Raw genomic sequence first — 18,855 nt, forward strand, 5'->3', positions numbered from 1 at the left:
CCCGCTCCCTCTTGAAAGGGAGGGATGCGGGTGACCCTCTAAAGGGTAGAGCTGAGGAATTTGTTCAGTATTTGACGGATAAAGTTGCTCGGATTCGGACAGAGCTGGACTCCAATTGCACGATACCAGCCGAGGTACCGGGGGAGGGTCTTGAGCATGCTTTATGGATTGAGTTTCAACGGGCTTCTCCTGATGAAGTGGACAAGGCCATGGGAGCGGTGAGTGCCTCCACTTGTATACTGGACCCGTGTCCCTCCTGGCTGGTCTCGACCAGCAGGGAGGTGACACGCGGCTGGACCCAGACGATTGTGAACACCTCTCTCCAGGAGGGAATCTTCCCACTACTCCTAAAGGATGCGGTGGTGAGACCCCTCCTGAAGAAATCGTCTCTGGACCCAGCCATTTTGAGCAACTATCGTCCAGTCTCCAACCTTCCCTTTGTAGGGAAGGTTGTTGAGAAAGTGGTGGCCTCGCAACTCCGACGGTCTTTGGATGAAGCCGATTATCTAGACTCTTTTCAGTCGGGTTTCAGGCCTGGTTACAGCACGGACACTGCTTTGGTCCCGCTGATCGATGATCTCTGGTGGGCCAGGGATAGGGGTCACCCCTCTATCCTTGTGCTTCTTGACCTCTCAGCAGCCTTCAATACCATCGACCATGGTATCCTTCTGCGACGGTTGCGAGGTGGGGGTGGGAGGCACCGCTTTGCGGTGGTTCTCCTCCTACCTCTCGGACAGGTCGCAGTCGGTGTTGGTCGGAGGGCAGAGATCGACCCCAAGGCCCCTCAAGTATGGGGTGCCACAGGGTTGTCCTGTCCCCCCTCCTATTTAACATCTACATGAAGCCGCTGGGTGAGATCATACGCCGGCACGGGATTAAGTATCACCAATATGCAGACGATACGCAGCTGTATCTGTCTGCCCCGTGCCAACTCAGTGAAGCAGAAGTGATGTTCCAGTGCCTGGAGGCTGTTAGAGTCTGGATGGGAGCAAACAAGTTGGCACTCAATCCAGACAAGACCGAGTGGCTTCTGATGTTCCCTCCCAAAGATTGGCCAACTGTTCCATCTCTCAGGCTGGGGGGCGAAATTATACGCCCCTCAGAGAGGGTTCGCAATTTGGGAGTCCTCCTGGACCCACAGCTGACTCTAGAACACCATCTGTCGGCTGTGACCAGGGGGACCTTTGCCCAGGTCCGCCTGGTGCACCAATTGCGACCCTACCTGGATCGGGAGGCCCTTCATACAGTCACTCACGCCCTTGTGACCTCAAGACTGGATTATTGTAATGCGCTCTACATGGGGTTGCCCTTGAAGAGTGTTTGAAGACTCCAATTAGTCCAGAATGCAGCCGCGCGAGCGATTGTGGGTGCACCAAGGTACACCCACATTACACCTATCCTCCGCGAGCTGCACTGGCTACCTATTAGTCTCCGAATCCGCTTCAAGGTGCTGGTCGCTACCTATAAAGCCCTACATGGCATCGGACCTGGGTACCTGAGAGACCGCCTCCTGCCGATTACCTCTCTCAGACCAATTAGATCGCACAGGTTGGGTTTCCTCCGGATTCCATCTGCCAGCCAATGTCAGCTGGCGACTCCCCGGGGGAGGGCCTTCTCTGTTGCAGCTCCGGCCCTCTGGAACGAGCTCCCTGTTGAAATCCGGACCCTTACTACCCTCCCGGCCTTCCGCAAAGCCACCAAGTCCTGGCTGTTCCAGCAGGCTGGGGGGAGCTGAGAAGCATCTACCTCCACAGAAATTGTGAGTGTTGGTTCTGTTTTTAATATGTTGTCGTTGTCTCGTTCCCCCCTTTCCCTTGTCTTTTGTGAGCCGCCCGGAGTCCTCCGGGAGTGGGCAGCATACAAGACAAATAAATAAATAAATAAATAAGTGTCAAGAATGGAGTACCCAGCTCAATAAAATGCTGTAATAATTTGTTCAGGACATGAAGCTCCATATTTCTTTAAAATTGTAATCTACGGATGCGCTTTAGATCAGATGCAGAAAAGGTACTTTGGAGGGGGTGTGGGCATACTCATTGCACCTGATAGCGCCTCCTTAAAGCCATGACATCATTTCCTGGGTAGTGTAGGATGCATGAAAGGGCATACCTTTGTTAAGGAGAAGCCACAGGTGCAGCAAGGATGACCTCATCTTCTCTGAAGCACTTTTCCTGTTTTGGATTCTAACAGCTGCACACCACTTTTGTAAGCCACCAGAAATTCAACTCAAGCCATCACGGTGAAAACCTTTAAAATACTGTAATATTAGCCAAAAAAAGATAGGGCATCCAATTCCTAATCCTCAATATGAAAGCATACTAGCCATAAACCTCAACTGTCAATTCTTGAGGAAAATTTCACTAAAAGGTATGGCAAACCACCAAGTATAATCATTGTCAATGTAAGGGCAATTAAAAAAAGAACTTGACTTTTGTTTGTCCTCTTCCCTTTTAAAAAAAGTTCCCATCCTCTTCCCCCTTCTTTTTAAGGGCCTAACCAGATTTTGCATACCTAATAATTTGTTCTTTTATGAAGTAAAAAGCAATGTCAGAAATCAATCTAGGAACACCAATCTTTGATGAATGTGGCACCTTAAATTTCCCTTTGAATCCAGAGTGAAACTCGCTGATGAGAGTCAGCATCCCACAAATACTTATCTGGCAGGCAGCACACATTGAATATTTTTTTCTTAACAGGATAAATGCATTACAAAAAAAGCAATGTGGATTTTGGAGTTATTCCTTTTAATGGGATGTGTGCATGTGTGTGCGAGAGGCAGGGTGGAAGAGAACAATAGGGTGGTTCATCTTCTTTGTACAGTATGTCAGAACTAAATTAAATTTTATAAGCAGTTTTTGTTTTCTCACCAGAAAAATAGAAACATTTCCATGGTTTGCTGCTGAAGTCCTGCAGGGTGTGATTTCTGTGGAATGCATATTATATGTTGCCCACTTTTGAATTGGCTCTTTAAACAGCAGCATTGCCAGAATTTTTCCCCTGGAAGCAATTCAATGCTTAAATCTTCCTTTTTAAGGAGGAATATATGACCTCTCGTGCTGTAATACTGTGTATTACAAATTTGATAATACGTGCATTTACCATTAAGAAACCAAACAGTTATTCAACAACCAAAATATAAAACTTCACAAGAAAATGTGACTGACAATGCTGCATATTAAAATAAAATTTCCCAGTAAATGTTTTTGTTCAATGTCCTTTCTCAATTTACAAAAAGTGCCTTCCTCAACGTAAAAAAAAAATTTAAAAAAATACTTCTGCAATTTGATCATGCATACAGACATCACTTTTATATAAATTGTAGAATGTTAAGGGCTGCATTGATGGGGTTGTTTTAAAAAAAATATCAGAGTCAAAAATAAAGGATTTCAACAATCAATTTTTGCAATCCAATCCACCTTATTTTGCCAGCAAACAGCCTCTTTTAGAGGGTGGGGGGAAAGCTTTTGAACACTATGACCAAATCTTTTGAAGCAGCAATAGCAGAAGGTATACCTGTCATTAGGAGTAAACTTTTACCATTCAAACAAGGCATAACCCTCTCCGCACTTGCTCTTCTTAAAGTTTCGGTAAGAAATGGCCTAGTATATCTGGATATCTTCCTTCCTGCAGAATGCCCTTTGAAGATCAGGAGAGGAAAACAAAAGATTTCTAGGGTAACAGGTTTGCTTCTCACTTGCCAAACTGATATGACACCATGTGATAAAATATATCATGGCTCAGAGGTGGGTTCCTACTGGTTCAACCGAACCGGTAGTGGTTTGCCAGCCTGGGTCGCCAGAACTGGCTTGTCAGAAAGTTGCAAAAGATGATCACATGACTCTGGGACACTGCAACCCCCATAAATAGGAGTCAGGTGCTAAACGTCTCAATTTTGGTTATGTGATCATGGGGATGCTGTAATGGTTGCAAGTGTGAAAAATGGTCATAACTCACTTTTTCCAGTGTCGGAACTTTGAACAGTCGCTAAATGAACTGTTGTAAACCAAGAGCCACCTGCATATAAATAAAATACTAACCTGATGAACTTTTAAAGGCAGAGGATTTGGGGGTATTTTTACATTAATATCCAAGGAACCTAACTGTATTAAGTCAGTATGTGCTTATGCATGTTACTCAGATTATTTGCTGTAAATTAGACACTACTGTTCAAGATATTATCTAAAGCACAGCTTAGAAATTACTGAAAAAATATTAATCAGAGGAAGTCGTTTAAACTTAAATGTATTTTATCTACTCAGTTTCATGTGCAACAAATAGTCTTTTATTTTCTCCTTATATTTCAAGTATTAACATTCACATAACCACTTCTAACTTATTAAACACTTCCAATAGCCAGAACAAAGGAGAAGGCACTATTACCAATTCTCTAACTATAACTATCACCCAATTTTTATTTAAAATAATTGGAGCCAATGCTGAGAAAAGCTTCTTAACTGTGTGGGACAGAAAAAGAGGAACTCCAAAATAAACGGAAATATTATTTTTAGTACCTCTGGCCTTGCCAATGGTTAGAAACCCCGGACTACAAACTGAATAACCAACTTGGTACAAAAGCCAAAAAGCAATTGTTTAGATTTATTTTCTTGTCTCAAGAGACTAATAGCTAAATTATCTTGCATGCTATAGTGAAAAAGTGTCTACCCCAACATGAAAATGCAGCAATAAACTTCAACTTTTTAAAAATGCCATTTACAAAATGCAATGGCAGAAAATGTATGAATATCCCTCTTTCACCAGCTTGCTCATTCACATTTCCTTCTATAGCAATCACACAAGTTGTTAAAAATGACTATTGCCAACTATTCTTGAAAGAAGCATACACCCCTTCTACTTCTATACCTAATTGGAAAAAATAATTTTGCCAAGAACTATCCAGTCTAAGAAAATTTAACAATGGATAAAGCTACTCATTCATCTAAACTAGGTAAATTAATAAAATAACAATCTATTTTGCATTCCAATTCTCAAATTCAAAGCTAAAATTGTAATTCTGTGTACACTTACCTAGGAGTAAATTCTACCACTCTGATTTATTTTAGAATACACATGATCAGCTTTAAGACTTACTAACTAATTATGACTCACTTCTTTTCACAAGCATTTATCATATCCTCCATTACGAAACCATAAAACATCAATGTGTCAGATTTTAACTTCACATACTTAGCTGCTTAACTTGCATGATAGCATCTAAGCAAACATGACAGTGGAGCAAGGAGTTAATCGATTCTTATCAACACATTGAGCATCTTAGGGCTCATTCCCTGGCCTGGCATTTCCAGATGGTTACATCTGCTTTCCATCACTTCCATATAGAAATGATGAATTTTCAGCAATTCTTTTATTATAGCCTTGATTTCTAATTTGTGGTATTTGATTATATTGTATATAAATTGCATTTTCTAGGAACACAATTACTAAAAATTAAATATAAGGAAGATTTTAGTCTTCATAATCATTCAACTCTATAAACTACCTTAATGATAATATTCTTCATTACACACACACACACACACACACACACACACACACACATATATAATCATCCATGATCTTTCAAAGGAATGTGTCAAAACTACTATATTTTCACATTGGCAAAGCAATTCTATACATTGCTTCCACTGCGTCAACAGTTTTGATTGATTAGCAGGAAAAACCCCCAAAAATTCACAATTATTCCAAAATGTGCATAAAATTATCTCCTATTGTAAACAACTACTGGAATATTTACGTTTTTTCTATTGTATTCCTTGGCAAGCACTCTTTTGGACATCCCTCTTGTCTGAAATGCCTTAATTTTGACAAAGCAGACAATTAGAGAAGAAAACTAAGATTATCTTAAATTGGAACTTCCTTGTTTGAATTATCTAACAAAAATACAATGAAGCATTACTAAGCATAAGGACATGTCACTGATTTCTACTAACTATAGAAATCTGTTACCAAGGATCTTGACGCTACACAGGCTTGGACATTGAACTTGGACATCCTAGTCTGTCATCTCTAAGATGGCCAGTCCCAAGAGCAACTATCTTCGCTGGAGAGGAGCAAGCATTTAATCTGTTGGTTCCTAAAGTGTCCTCCTAAGGCTTATTATTTATTATAGTAAGTGACTTTAACACATTTGAGAGATATCTTTTAACACTTTTTTGAAATATAGGCTCAGCTACTATTATATTTAACAATTACCTGTGTGACTGTCAAAATAAGACTACATGCTATACTGTTGTGAATTTGATACTACAGGTAGTCTTTAACTTATGATAATTTGTCTAACCACAATTATAATATTGAACAGGACAACTTATGATTGGTCCCCAGTTACATTGCTGCAATGCACCTGATGTCATATGCAAAATTAAGGCAGCTTGAGCCTAACCACATTTAACACAAGGGCATGTAAATCCCCCCCAACTCTCTCCCCCCTCCATGCCCTTTTGGACCCCTGTACTCTGCGTCCCCCAACACCTTATCTGACCTTTACCAACTTATTTCCCCCACTGCTTACTAAGCATAGCCACTCTGGCCCTACAATGAGGCAGGTGCTAGAACAATACGACAGTTTGAGAGTCCTGGTGAAGATGGCCTCAGATGGCCAGCAGCTGCCTCACGAGGGGCGAAGCTGGGCATGCCTCACCAATAGGAACAAGAAGATGGCAAAGGTCAGCTGGGATGGTGGAATTTAGGGTGTAAGGGGCCTCAGAGTGCTGGACCAGACTGGGACTCAGGGGTTTGCACACATGGCTTCAAGCAATATACCCCTTTCCTAGCTTCCCCAAATTTGTGTCACACTGCAATACTCCACACTTGTCTAAATAGACACAGCATATATATAAAAGAAAACACAAGTTCAATATTTCTCAAGTTGCACTTTTTTCCTAGCTTTTCCCATTCAGCACCTTAAGGAAGGTCAGCAGTATTTGAACCTTTTTTACAAAATAAAGTGCCAAGTATTGTTTTTAATAAATATCAAAATCATGGCAAAGAGAATTGTGTTCTAAATCTTTAGGCTAAAATGCTAAGGTCTTCTCACTATAGTTGTTACAGGTTGCAGCTCAGCTTGTTTGCATTACCTAACAAAGTACAGTACAAGGAAGCATTTGCTTTCTTTGACTTTATCTAACAAAATATAAGGCTTCCTTGTTTGAATTATTTAACAAAGTACAAGGAAGCATCACCAAGGTAGGAACATGTCACTGATTTGTGCCAACTGTAGAAATCTGTGCGACTGCAGATTTGAACTTTCCATAAACAGATGCCATCTCAAACTAAGATGTTCTGTCCCAAGAACAACAAAAGCCTAGAGGCATTTAAAATGCAAATCTTAGCTTTAGCTAAGTAACCAACTTACTAAGATGCCAATGTTTTCGAGGTATGAGATAATCCTCAAATGCTGTAAAATATATTCCAGAATATGCATGAAGAAATGTGAATTTATCCTAATCCTTTTTCATTTTTTTAAGCAAAAATAGCTTTTTCAGATAAAACATGCACCTTTTTCAAACTCATCTCTCATTTCAGTCACCTAATCTTATATTTTTAGCATGGACACATGTACAAACGTAACAGGAATGTTAAAATTACAAATGAGAAATATTTTAATACATATTGTATGAACAAAATTCTACTCATCCAAGAGCTCCCAACTTGAAATCTGTTGCAGATGCTCAAAACTAAATTTCAACAGCAGGTGGGAGTAGAGGTGATAAATAAGAATTCACACCATCATTGATTTAAATCCATTTGAGTAAATTTTATGGAACTCAGCAAGGCTTATATTGAATAGATAAGCATGCAATTGAAAAGTAGGAGCCAACAAAAATGAGTGTAATTTAATTCTGTTCAGAAATGTGTAAAAATGTAATAAACTAGATAAATGTAACAAAATACTTTTGAAAGAAGTAAAACAGACAGAAATCTGTTATCAAGCCGTTTATATTTTATTAAAATGTGTGGTAAAACTCATTCACACATGTATGCATATCACTTGATTTCAGATTTAAAAAATCAACTTGACTGAAAAGCATGGTTTGATGTATGAGGTAATAATGCAACAGCTACTTCTCAAACACAATGAAGTTATGACGATGTATGGATGAATGCTAACTACAGCTGCTGCATCTTGTCCTAATCAATGCTTCTGTTCTCCTACATTGTGATCATCAAGACAACATGTTGCACTGTTTGTTTATAAAGAACACTACAAGCAAAAAGCCTTGTACCAATTTTCTATGCCTAAAAAAGAGACAATTTATTCCTTTGTTAAAAAAAATACTTTTATTTCTATCATGCAATTCAAAAATAATTACTCAAAAGTGACTTACCTTTTCAGAACGTATGTTACAATATGGTGACAAATTTGGAAATCTTTGAAAATATTTATGAACCTATTTCAAATCTCACGTTAATCAGCCCTTAAAAACAAGTATTGTTATCTTTTAAATAAAAATAGACATTTTATTTTCTTACACATTTATTTTATAAACAGTTAAAATTTCAAAGTGCTTAAGAATGGAATGATCCAAAATAATTATGCCAACTTTTCAAAATTAGTTAAATTGATGTTAAAGAGATTGCAGTTAATCTTGACAATCTGTTCAAATATGAGAAGTTGACACTGTGAAACATTGCACTCATTTTCACAGGATTAAGTCTTCAATTATTTATGATTTAGTCAGACTTGCAATATTATCAGTAGTTGCATGATTTAACTATGTTTTCATTCCTAGTTGTGCAAATTGGTTTTGCTCAAATTCAGTTTTCCCATTTTTTAAAAAAATCGAAACTTGCAGTTTCTCCAAAAATATTTTTTCTAATACACTTTGAATTGTTTCACTCAACTCAGTACCTAACTTATATAACCATATAGAGATTATGCCACTACATATGCTACTACAGTACAATAGCAATAGCAATAGCAGTAGACTTATATACCGCTTCATAGGCCTTTCAGGCCTCTCTAAGCGGTTTACAGAGAGTCAGCATATTGCCCCCAACAATCTGGGTCCTCATTTTACCCACCTCGGAAGGATGGAAGGCTGAGTCAACCCTGAGCCGGTGAGATTTGAACCGCTGACCTGCTGATCTAGCAGTAGCCTGCAGTGGATGAAATTCTGAATCTTATGGTCAGGTACAACTATTTCTACACATTATGTATAGCTGTATTGGCTAAGCCAGCCAGTAACAAAAGCACACGTACTTGCACACAAGTAAACTACAAACAGTATTTTACAGATTTATAAACATAAAAATACAAGTTCTATATAATACAGAATGTTCTGTTATACATTAACATTCAAAATAAATAGCCTAGTTTTTTATTAGTAAAATGCCAAAACAGTTTAGATTGCATATGAACATCTTCCTAGACAGATAGCAATAGATAAAATAATCAGGATGGAATAGGGCTGGGATGGCAAACCTATGGCATGTGGAGCCATTTGTCAGGGGAGTTGAGTTTAGCCTTTTTTAAAGCCATTTTTTGCCCTCCAGAGGCTTTATAGGAGCCTGGGGAGGGCGAAAAAAGCCTCCCCCCCAGAGGCCCTTTGGAGGCTTCAGGACCTTCCCTGAAGCCTCCAGAGCGCAAAAAACCTGCCCTATGGGCAAACCGGAAGTTCAGGAACGGACTTCCGGTTTGCTCATAGGGCCGGTTTAAGTCCTCCGGAGGGCCTCCCAGGGAGCAGGGGAGGCTGTTATCGCCCTCCCCAGGCTCCTATAAAGCCTCTGGAGCCTGGGAAGGGTGAAAAAAGCATGCAAAAATGGGGGTGTGCCTCTCATGCTCACATGTGCACTGAGGGGGGTTGTGTGTTGCATTATGGGTGCGGCACACCTGCGCACAGCCCCCCTGCGCTCCCCCCTTATATCATGTGAGCCAAAAAAGGTTCGCCATCGCTGGAATGGGGTTTAGAATGACTATCATTTATATGACACATAAAATTTATTTACTTAATAGAATACTTTGGATGAGAGAACTTTAAATGTATAAATGAAAAACATCCCAACAACTCGTTCAAGTAGCTGCATTCTTTTTTTAGGATTGTGCAACTCCTATATTGTAGTCATGTAATTCTGGAAATAAACATGGCTGTTTTAATGAAGCTAAACAGATGATGCAACATTCTCAAAAGTAACTTTTCAGAACTGAATGAAAAACTTTGCAGATCCATTTTATTGATTCATTAGCATCATGCTCTAATCCCACATTCTGGCTACTCCCATGAGCAAATGCCAATTCATTAGAAATGTACTAATTATTTTATGTACTGAACAGATACTGCACAACAAATATATTTCAGGTTTCAGTTCTACACAATTAAGTTTGCAGAAACCCCAGAATGCAGTGGCTGCTGCTTCTTGAAAGGAACATTTTCCCCCCCATTTATCGGTACCTCAACCAGACATGTCCATGAAAAATTACCATGCTATGTGAAGCATGGATATGCCAAATGAATGAGAGCCTTAGTTAGCTACATCATATCATGGCAGCCCTGTGTATGTCAAGTTAGAATTTGTGAGTTATTTATTTTTTTGCCATGCTGATCCAGCAATCAGATTAGTGAGCCAAGCTGGGCACCAATGTTGTTCCACTGGCTTCTTCTTTTATAGTTGTAACAGTATTTCTTTCAGGCAATATGAAGAAATAATTTAGAAATGGTAACATCATAGCAATGAAAGAAAGGTAAGATGAAATTAAAGGCAGTAATATCAAGAAAACAGAATAGCAAAATTTATCTGAGTCTCCTGAACTTGAAAAAAAAATGCAAATTGTAAGTGGATCAATAGGATATGCCACACTATGAGCTGCAGAGAGTAGAAGAGGAAAAGGGACATAAAATATACTAGCCTTGTCCTACTCGCCCCATACAGGATTCCCCCTCTGGAATTCTCCTCCCCCCCCAGATGTTGGTTTGTCTGAAACGAAGAATAATCCAAACATTTCAGTTTTTCTTAAATCTTGTCTAATGTGAAAGTGTAAGGAAGAACTTGCAAATAAGGTAAAGTTGTTTTTGAATCAGGGAATGCAATACTTTTTACAATGCAATTATAGAAGTTGTTTTGATAAAACGGTATAACATGATTCAATAACCATAAAATCCAGCTTGTATTAAGTAACTGGATATTCACTAAAAATGCAACATGTATTTAAGCAAATTATATTCAAGGCAATCATTTCTAACAAATTTTCCAAGCTATCTGTAATACGATGCACAATTATTTGGGGAAAGCCAGTGTGGTGTAGTAGTTATAGCATCAGGCTAGAATCCAGGAGACTGGGAATTCTAGTCCCTCTTTACGCACTAAGCAGGGTGGGCAATTTTTGGTCAGTCAGACAATGGCAAACCACTTCCGGAATCGTGCCTAAAAATTGCAGGGACTTGTACAGGCCATTGTCATGAGTCAACACCAATTTGAAGGCAGATGTACACATACAGATGTAGGGTAAATACCACAATAAACCACTAGATTGATCAGTTCCATTATGTCTTAAATTGTATTTTTAGAAAAAAAAATCTGTTGGGATCCTAATTTCAATTTCTCCTTACATCAACCTATGGTAAATCAATACGCATTAGCACATCAGATTGTTTGTCTGGTGAGATAAGTGCGAGTGCATTTTTGAATATGTGCAGATTTGCAGTCATATTTTGGAAAGTAAAAATAGCCCATCTGTAGAAGTTGAAAATAGTCTTGGTAAAAAAAAAAAACCCCACTGTTTAAAGATGACATTTCTTGATTTTGACTAGCTTCTAACAAAGAATAGTAGTGAGACTGTGGGTTGTTGGGTTTTTTTTTTGCTGACAATCAAATATTGGAAGGTATTAATCCAAACAGTATTGTAAGGATAAGAAGAAAACTCAATATACCGGTACTTGTTAAAAATCTTAGATTGCCACCCTAAATTTTCACTTTAAAATCTTCAAATAAAACATAGTTCTTAAAAGTAACAAGGACAACCACTAACACATTTGCAACTGATCCTGTGAATGGCTTTTTAAAGTTACCATACACATATTAAATTTTCAAAGAGTTGTGTCCCTAAAAAATGTTGCATCGTGGAATAAATCAATGACTGCTAGTAGCCAAACTTATAAACATTTATCTTCATAATTATATGCACACAAATTGCTTACTAGATTGCAAACTAATCCAACACCCATGCTTTAAATCCATGCTCCATTTACCTGCATTACAACTAGGCCATTTTTCATACCTTGCTTACAGTACAGAAATGTAACAGGAATTATCTTTAATTCCGAATTTAACAGTTGCAAGTAATTCTTTCACAGAAACTAATAGTTTCCAATCAAACTCATTCCAATGATATTGTATGGCATACTGTAATTCCTAGTGTACAAGGGGAATACATATTTCAATATACTTAATAGCAATGAAATGATGTCCTTAGTCAAAGGTTTTACGGGGTAATGATCTTTGGAAAGGGTCTATTTATTTGTCCATTATATTTATATATTCTAATTTTCCTCCAAAAGCTCAATGCAATTTATAATTATTTCACTCCCACAATAACACCTGTCAGGTAAACCGAGCTGGGAACTATTGATTGGGCAAAGATTCCCAGTGAATTTCCATGGCGAATTTTAACATCCTACACTCTACTACATCAGAATGGCTTTTATTGCTGTTGCATTTTACTAGCTTACCCTTCCATTTTATTTTGCAACTTTTAAAGGTAGAAAGGAAAAAAAGCAAGAGTATGCAGAGGACCAGAGAACAGGAAGATTTAAGTCATATTGTAAAACCACCCGGAAACGTGACGAGTGGGGGCACATACATTTACTAAACTACAAAGAGTGGGGAAAGATGCAGAAAAGGAGAAGATGGATGCTTTTTAAACGCGTATAAAACCAGCAACGCAACCTCTCCCGTCGCAATAAAACGGGGGTCGGGTTCACATTTCAAAAGCCACTCTTCGAGGACTTTAAAAAAAACAAACAACTTTTCCACGGACGCGAGTCAGCGCCCACCAGGGTTGGAGAGCAGAATACACTCGTGGCGGGTCCTCCGCTGTGTTACCTACTATACACACGTGAAGGCGGCCTTGGGCCTAAAATCTGGAACGGCAGCCCTGGGAAGAGGCGGAGGAAGAGGAGGGTATTTGTGCAGTACGGGAACGCCTCCCCCACGAGGCCCCGAAACCGATCGATAACTCTCCATCCAGATCGCGTGGGCAGCCCCAGGAAAAAAGAGGGAAAACACGGATCACTCCAGCTCCCGCCACCTTCCTCAAGCCGTCTACCACGCCTCCGGTCGAACAAAAAAAGCCCCGCTCCTATCTTTGTTTCCCACCCCTCCTCCTCCTCCTCGCCTCTCCTCACACCTCGGGCTTGGGAGGGGGAAGCCGCTTCTCGGCCTCCCGTGAACAAAGAGGCCCAGCCCACCCTTCCCACCACCCCCTTCTCTCCCCGGGCCGCTTTCCACCCGCCAAATCCGCCGGGTGGGTTTGATAGGCGGCCGACAAGGCGCCGGGCTTTCGGAGCGGCGTGAGGGGTGGGCGGGAAGCCGGTCTCCTCAGGGAGCTCCTTCTTCACTCCCGCCCCGTAGCGAGAAAAGAGGGGCGGGTAGTGTCGGCAAGCGCCGCCAAGGCAAGGCAGACTCTGCCTTCTCTTCGAACCGGCCCTCATCCTTCCCCGCCACCGCCGAGGGGCGTCAATCCGCCCCGACCACCCCCCCCCTTCCCCTCCCGCCATCTCTCTTTCCCCTCTCCCGCCAGATACCACCGCAGCGGAGCCGGCCGGCCGGCCTGTATGGGGGAGGGAATGTAAACAAACGGGGTTTTATAGCTACCTCAGCTCGAGTGTGCCGTGTGCATCTCCCTCTCCGCTCGGTACCAAACCGCCGCGCGCGCGGGTGCCGCCTCCTCCTCCCACTCCGCAGTGCTGCTGCTGCTGCCGCCGCTGCTGCCGCTGCTACTACTACGACAGCTAAGCTCTGCTTGCTACTTTCCCAGGGCCTCCGCTACGCCATTCATCAAAACCGCTTACGCCGGCCGCCCGACCTTCTGCCGAAGCCGAGCTGTCGCTTGGCGCGCGCGGCTAAACTACGCCACCTCACTTCCCCCCCACGCCTCTGCAGGGCCGATGCGGAGAGTAGTGGCCCCTACGCAAACGGCGTAACTGCGTTAGCGGCGGCAGCTGCGACACTTGGCAGGGGAGAGCATGCGCAGTGGAGCCAGGGGCTTGGATCAGAAAGAGGCTGTTTTCTTTTTCGCGCGGCGTTTACTGGATTTTTTTTTTGGGGGGGTGGGGAGGTGGGGAGGGGCTGTTGTCCGCTTGTAAACCAACGAAGACCGCCCACTTTGGAGCCTTTCTTTGCTTTGGGTGTGTAAATGATGGATCGCGGATATTTCGCGGCTTCTCCAGAGAGAGGAATTGGAGTAAAAGTTTTTAAGTATTCAAGGGTGGAGCAAGAAAAGAATGAAAAGACATGATTTGCACAGGAAGAACAGAGAATAAAACTAAGATGAAGGCCGCAACCGAAATAACCCTTGGATGAAAACCTTGAAATTGGCTTATACATACATATAAGTCATCAGCCCAATTCATAAATTACTTGGTTCCTAAGTGGGCCATTTCTTTTGGACTTGTTCTGTGCCGTGTTGGACTTTGAATTATGCCCAACAGCCATTTGACTTCTTGTATCCCAGTTCGTGTTCATTCTGGGTTAATCTTGGAAAAGCTAATCAGGTTCTCTTTGGATAAAAGGTCATTGGAAACTAGTAAGCTATATTGGGAAACAGAAGAAAATCCCAGAGGGCTGCAATTGGCAACTAACTTCCATTTTGAAGCCAAGAAGTGTACTTGAATGTGCCTCTAAGTCACCAAAGAGTTGAACTCAATTGAAAGGAGTTCTTCATTTTTAGATGAATAACAGCACCTTCAAAACTGAATCAGCTCTTATTCCCTGCCAAATGTTGGGTCTTCGTTACCAGAAGAAAAATAATCTCTCGAGATACATGAGTGGATAGTTACAGAATCTTCTTTGAAACTCTAGTATGAAAAGACTTAATTCTTCACCAAATACTGTCCACATTTAATAGTAATCCAATAGGCCCATAGCAGAAGTGTTATGATACTGTGGAAAGTTATCACCCAGCCCTCTCCCAGAAAAATGAAATATCCTAGGAAATATTAAAAAGGCAGAATATTATATTTCCCTGGATGTGAAAAGGAGGAAACATGTTTTAAATTGAGAGTAGCTTCCTGCCTCCACCTCCTTTGTCAATGGGCCATTAAGAAGGGAAAGCCAGTCCCTTTAAATAATAAAGAGTTCTCCCCTTCAGCTCCAGAGTGATGGGATTAAGGCACGATAATATTGGCCCTTTACCCAACTCACCACATGACATCTGAAAACTCAACCCAACCTGGATTCAAAACGCAGCCTAGAGAGTTGCCCCTGCATTGGCCCATGGGACCTGACAACCAATCAGAATACAAGCTCAAGATCAAAGGCCAGAGAGGGCATAAAACCAGGGACTCAGCATCTCAGTCCTTCTCTTTTCTCCACCAACATTGAAGCATGTGATCACCTTTTGTGTTCAGGACTCAAGCCATGTGGTCCTGTCCACCAATAAACCATCTTTCCAAGCACCCTCCAGGTCTCCAGTGGCTTTCCCCCCACTTGGAGCAGGACCCAGAAGGACATTTCTTTCATCAATCCCAAGCACAGAAAGTTGGTGTGTTTGTCCTACATTGTGATGATGCTTTAATAAATTATGTTCCCAATGGATATTCTTCATGGGTTATTTTTCAGCCATTTCTGTAAAATGAATATTGAAAATAAAAAAAAATGCCTTTATCGTAACAATCACTTGACTTCATTCCTAAAAATATATGTGGGATGCTGATGTCAGTTACCTCTCTAACCCATGGAGTCTCACCATTAAAAAAAATACTTTAGAAATCAGTTATGGAGGAATGGGGAAAACAGCTGCACAATATTCTTTTTTTTTGACAGCTCTAAAAGTCATCATATACTAATGAAAATCTAAGAACATCACAATAGTTGAATTATGCACTGCTTCAGAACATACTGAGTAATATAGGTCTCTGGAGCAGCTACAACTCTTCTCAGAATTACAGCTGCTTTAATTACAGCTGCTTTAAATGTGCAAGTAAGTTTCTTTTAAATCATGGTTTATAGAGCATACTGAGTTCACACAGCATATTAAGTCAAAATTAACAACTGGATCAAACGCATGTTACCTGAGTATTGGCTTTCAAGCAAAACATGTGAACAGCAAGGAAATGTCTTCTTTTTATTACACTTATTAGCTGTTCAGGAGCTGCCATTCTAGGTCAAAAACAAAGGATCAGATCTGGTTGAGTGGGGGCCTACTCAACAATTCATCCATTGTCCAACCATTCACATAAGCTTCACTCATTTATCTCCCCTGTTCAAATGACCCCTCCCACTGATTTCCTTCAGTGTCAGGTAAATGCCACCTTAGTTTGTTTCTTAAAGGAGAAGGAGGTCTGATTTTCTCTTTCCTGAGCAGTTCAAATCCTATTTTTTTCATTCAGCACTGCATTTAGGGTCACATACAGAGGACTGGTTTTTTATATTGACTGTTAGTCAATAGTGGGATGATGAGAGTATTTGTTTTTATAGCTTTTTATTCTGTTGAAAGAAATGTTCTTCTGGGTTCAGCTCCAAGCGGGGAAGAAGACACTGGAGACATGGAGGCTGCTTGGAAAGATGGTTTATTGGTGGACAGGGCCACATGGCTTGAGCCCTGAACAGAAAAGGTGATCACATGCTTCAATGTTGGTGGAGAAGAAGAGAAGGGCTGAAGGAGGGGCTTGCTAGGCTTTTTATAACCTGTTCAATCCCACCTCTCTGTTTCCTGTTCCTGTGTAAGAAATGTATTCTGACTGGTTGTCAGACTCCCATGGTGCCATGCAGGGGGCTACTCTCTAGGCTGTGATGAGTTCTCAGATGCCTTGTGGTCAGTTGAGTAATATCCCTTCCCCCTACAGCTGCAGTGAGGAGAAGTCTTTATTATGTAAAGTGGGCTAGCCTGGCCATCTTAAAAGCTATAGGCAACTATTCTGTCTTTTGAAACATGTTTCTTTTCACATCCAGAGAAATATTTTGCCTTTTCAATATTTCCTGGGATATTTCATTTTTCTGGGAGAGGGCTGGATGATAACTTCCCACAATTCAAAGCACCTTTCTTTAACCAGGTACCTCCAGATGTTTTATCAGACTACAATTCTTGCAACCTGGTTGGAAGTGATGAGAACTAGTTTGACGAACATCTGGAGGGCATTAGATTAAGAAAACTATTCAGATGTGTGACTTATTAAGAATGTAAAGTTAAGAAATAATCACATTGTGTTTGGGGGCAGCACATCCATATTAAGAGAAACATTTGTAGGATAAATCCAATCAGAATTAAGAAATGTAAATCATATATATTGTCTATCTTGCTAGATTTATGTAAAAAATTCTGTATAATGTTTCTTTATGGGTCTGGTTGCCTTTATGGGACAATAATTGTCCTATAAATTCTATGGGTTATAGTAATGTTCACACATATGTTTGTTAGAAAATAACAAGTCATCATATTGCAAAGCAAGGACAATAATACGTTCCCTACTGCTCATTTACCAATTGAGAGCCCTATTTCAGTATTGTTTGCAGATTGTATAAAGATGTGGGACATACTTTATTAACACAGCAAAGTGTTCAGGTGCTCTGGTGCTTTCAAAGTTATTGATGGATATGCTGAACATGCAGCAAATGGCTAAAAATCAGCAGAACTCTTGTTATGTTTATACAAATAATATTTAATTACCTCATGTGATGGATTGGCCCTCAAGTTTAATGATCCTGAGAATCTGCCACAGCCAATCTTCCACAGAATTTTCAAGAAGTCTATGGACTGCTTCCATTTCGACTACATACAGTTATGCTTAAGATTGCAAGCTCCTCCAGTGGTTATTGCTTCCTGTGGTGGGGGTTGTTTTATGTTAATCTGCACTTGGCAACTTTCAGAAGTTTGCTGGTATCTGCCAGCCTCTCCTACGTTGTTAAGCTTCAAAGCCTGCAGGATTGTGATTAGGATGGTTAATAGCTCTTTGGAATTCGAGAGCAGATTAAGGGCAGGTGAAGTTACGCCCTTTCAGAATGCAGCAGGTTTGGATCTGCATTCTTTATCTAGATGCTCATAAAGGCAGTAAGATACAGCCACCATGCTAACACCTAAATCATAGCTATTTGGAATATGCTAGCTCACAGACAATATCTACAACATTAAACTTGCATCTGGTTTGTTTGTTTTTTTTGCCATTATTTTACAATGTCCCAGTTAACAACAAGGTCTGAATTTTGTAATTCTGAATTGCAGAGGGAATTTATAGCCTAATTTGGAAATATTTCAAGATGAACGCTTTTGCCCCAGAAAATGGTTGTACAGAGCAGAATGCTTTGGGGACAGCAGATAGATAATTCAGCATTTTGGTTTGTGGGAAGTTATCATCCAGCCCTCTCCCAGAAAAAATGAAATATCCTAGGAAATATTGAAAAGGCAGAATATTTCTCTGGATGTGAAAAGAAACATGTTTTAAAAGACAGAATAGTTGCCTATAGCTTTCTGCCCATCCCCAGCTAATGGGCCATTAAGATGGCCAGGCTAGCCCACTTTACATAATAAAGACTTCTCCTCACTGCAGCTGTAGGGGGAAGGGATATTACTCAAGTCTCCACATGGCATCTGAGAACTCATCTATACCTGGACTCATCACAGCCTAGAGAGTAGCCCCCTGCATGGTACCATGGGAGTCTGACAACCAGTCAGAATACATTTCTTAC

General features: G+C 40.7%; 1 protein-coding gene across 1 annotated transcript in view; it reads right to left on the reverse strand.

The window, feature by feature from the left end:
• LOC116521119 (zinc transporter ZIP10-like) overlaps positions 1 to 14,224 on the reverse strand; it is a 32,794-nt gene extending 18,570 nt beyond the window's left edge. The window contains 1 exon segment of the mRNA XM_032235800.1: positions 13,828 to 14,224. The gene's annotated coding sequence lies outside the window, so the exon portion shown is untranslated.
• Positions 14,225 to 18,855: the final 4,631 nt, after the last annotated feature.

The sequence above is a fragment of the Thamnophis elegans genome, chromosome 1, assembly GCF_009769535.1.
Source record: "Thamnophis elegans isolate rThaEle1 chromosome 1, rThaEle1.pri, whole genome shotgun sequence".
NCBI classification, from domain to species: domain Eukaryota; kingdom Metazoa; phylum Chordata; class Lepidosauria; order Squamata; family Colubridae; genus Thamnophis; species Thamnophis elegans.